Raw genomic sequence first — 2,668 nt, 5'->3', positions numbered from 1 at the left:
GCGCTCCTCCTCCGGGAGCTTTAGGGCGCTCGAGCGAGCACGCCGAAATCCGCAGGACGGGCCGCGGCGAGTCGGGACTGATTGGGCAGCAGGTGGCGGGCCTGCCCCGAGGGTCGGGGGAGCGACTGAGCACGCGCTGGAGGGCGGGAGGGAGCGCGCGCTAGAGGGCGCGCGCATGCGTCCCCCCTCCCCTCGCCCCCGCGGGCCCCAACCTCCCCAACCGCCACCCTCCGACGCCCGCCCGGAGAAGGGCCGAGGCTGCCTCCGCAGATCCGCCCGCGGAGCTTTGGGAGCTGAGGCTAATTTTTAAAAATTTTCCTTCTCCGGTTTGCATTTTCCTCTGGACTCTGGCCCTTTCAGGATCTTTCAAACCTTAAAGCACTCTCCACCATCAACTTGGGTTTTTGCTATGAGCTATAAGTCGCTCCTAGGACTTTGATTAGCCCTAGAAATGGTCACAGATGAAATTAGCCCTCTTTTCCCCTTTATACCTTTTGGCATTGTTGACTGAGGCCAAAGAAATAAAAATGCCTCCATTTGTTCCAGCCCTAAGTAAGGGCTCTTGACTTCTCATTAGAAACAATCTGGTCGTGATCCATCCCAACCAATCTCATTTCCCCAAAAAGCTTCACTTATCAACTCTCGCGTCTTCTTTTCAAACGATTATTTGCTATCGGCACCTAACCAGTCTCTTGTTTATCTAATTCCTTTCTTTGCGTTTCAGTTCCCTCCTATAGAAAAGACCAATTTATAATTGCCCGCTTACCATTTTTCTTTGTCCTCAAATGTACCTCAAACTGATGGTAGTTATATCCAAACCTATTTCCTAGGGGCTGCACTTAAATAATGACAGTTAGTCATGCAGTTTATGCTTGCTAGAGAACTGGCCGTCCCGGTGACGTCTCCCATCTCACTTCCCATATCACCCATAATAGTATTCATGCCACACTTACCATGGCAAGTCAAAGCGCTGGGATTTGCCTTTTTTAGTCTTGTGAAGTTGCAGACTTATTCCAAGGATGCTGCCATTACCATATTTTGGGAGCTCCTTTAAGAAATACTTTCAGCCCCTGTAGTCACGACTTTTTATTATTCCCCTTAGTCAGACTTTTTCTCCAAATGATTATGATTTAAAGTAGCAATCTAAAGTATCAAATTAAGGACTGCAGATGACCACCTTAGAGAATGACTGGTAAATTCTGAAGATGACTTCAGAAAAGGAGTTTTAACTTCCTAAGGTGGTTTGTATGGGATAATCCTTCTTTGGATATTTAAGTGCTGGTATATTTGTCTAAAACAACTTTTCTTCAGAGGGAAGGATACTGGAGCAGACTGACAGCTGTGAGAGGGAAGGGAAGAGGGCTGGATGAAAGAAGGTGAAGGGGTTAGCCAAAGAACATACATGCATGACACACAGACACAGACAAGTATGGGGAAGGCCAGAAAGAAGGGGAGTTGGGTGGAGGCTGGTTGGAGGTGGGTAAAGGGTGGGGGGGAAATAGGAACATCTTCAACAGTGTCAACAAAGTAAGTTTTCTTTAGTCAGACCGAATGCATTTTGAAAATACATATTGAAAGATCAGACAGAGGCCGAAAACCAGGACTACAGGCTTTATTAGAAGAGAAGGACCTGCAGGGCTGTCTCGCAAGGGGAGAACAGCAACATGCCCAGAGGGGAACATGCCTTCTGAGGGGAGGAAGGGGAAGGAACAGGGGCTTAGGGTACTGGGTGGGTGCCGATTGGTGGCTTAATGTATGCTCCATATAAGGTACATAGTCACTCAGGTACTTAGGGCCAGGGCTTAGGGCAGTGGTCCGCAAACCATGGCTCTTGAGCCACATGTGGCTCTTTGCCCCTTTGAGTGTTCTAACGCCACTTCTTCAAAATAGACTCGCCCAGGCCGAAAACCGCCTTCTGCAGACGGGCCACAAAGTTTTAATCACTCTGTACATGCGCGCCCACACGTGGCATTTTGTGGAAGAGTCACACTCAAGGGGCCAAAGAACCACATGTAGCTTGCGAGCCGTGGCTTGCCATCCATTGGCTTAGGGCATTTGGCAGGTGCTGATTGGTGGTTCAGTGTACAGTCCATATAAGGTGCCTGGTTAGGTGCTCAGGTATGTCCAGGCCTCCGGTGCAGGTTACATCATACTCCGCCCACCAGCTGGGGGAAGGGAGGATCTATGTAGCACTCTAAAATACACTAAAGCAAAACATTAACTGAGTAACTTGAAAAATTTTGGTATAACTCAAAAGTTATTCTGGAATTTGTGTTTGAGTCACTTTTCAACACCACTTGACTATTATATATTACTGATGTGGAAAAGGCTTTAGGAACTGGACTGAGTATACACTCAACCTATTTCATATCCTTAAAGGTTTTTCTGAATACTTGGTTACTTGCCTGCTTGCACATTTCTCCTTTTATGTCTTCCTCTCATTAAATGCTGCACAATATTCATTCAGTTTGTGATTTTTCAATGTTTGAATTTCAAATAAATAGGTATTTACTTGGGTTTACCTAACTTAAAAAGAATGTGAAAAATCACTCCAGTGGGGGAAAACTATTCTAAATTGCTTATATCAATCACAACTTTTAGTGTTTGAAGTCTACTAACTTACTGTAAATCAATAAAGGGCAAAAGCTGAATATAGTGAAAACTATTT

The sequence above is a fragment of the Pipistrellus kuhlii genome, unplaced genomic scaffold, assembly GCF_014108245.1.
Source record: "Pipistrellus kuhlii isolate mPipKuh1 unplaced genomic scaffold, mPipKuh1.p scaffold_m20_p_11, whole genome shotgun sequence".
Lineage (NCBI taxonomy): Eukaryota > Metazoa > Chordata > Mammalia > Chiroptera > Vespertilionidae > Pipistrellus > Pipistrellus kuhlii.
This window is presented reverse-complemented; position numbering follows the sequence as displayed.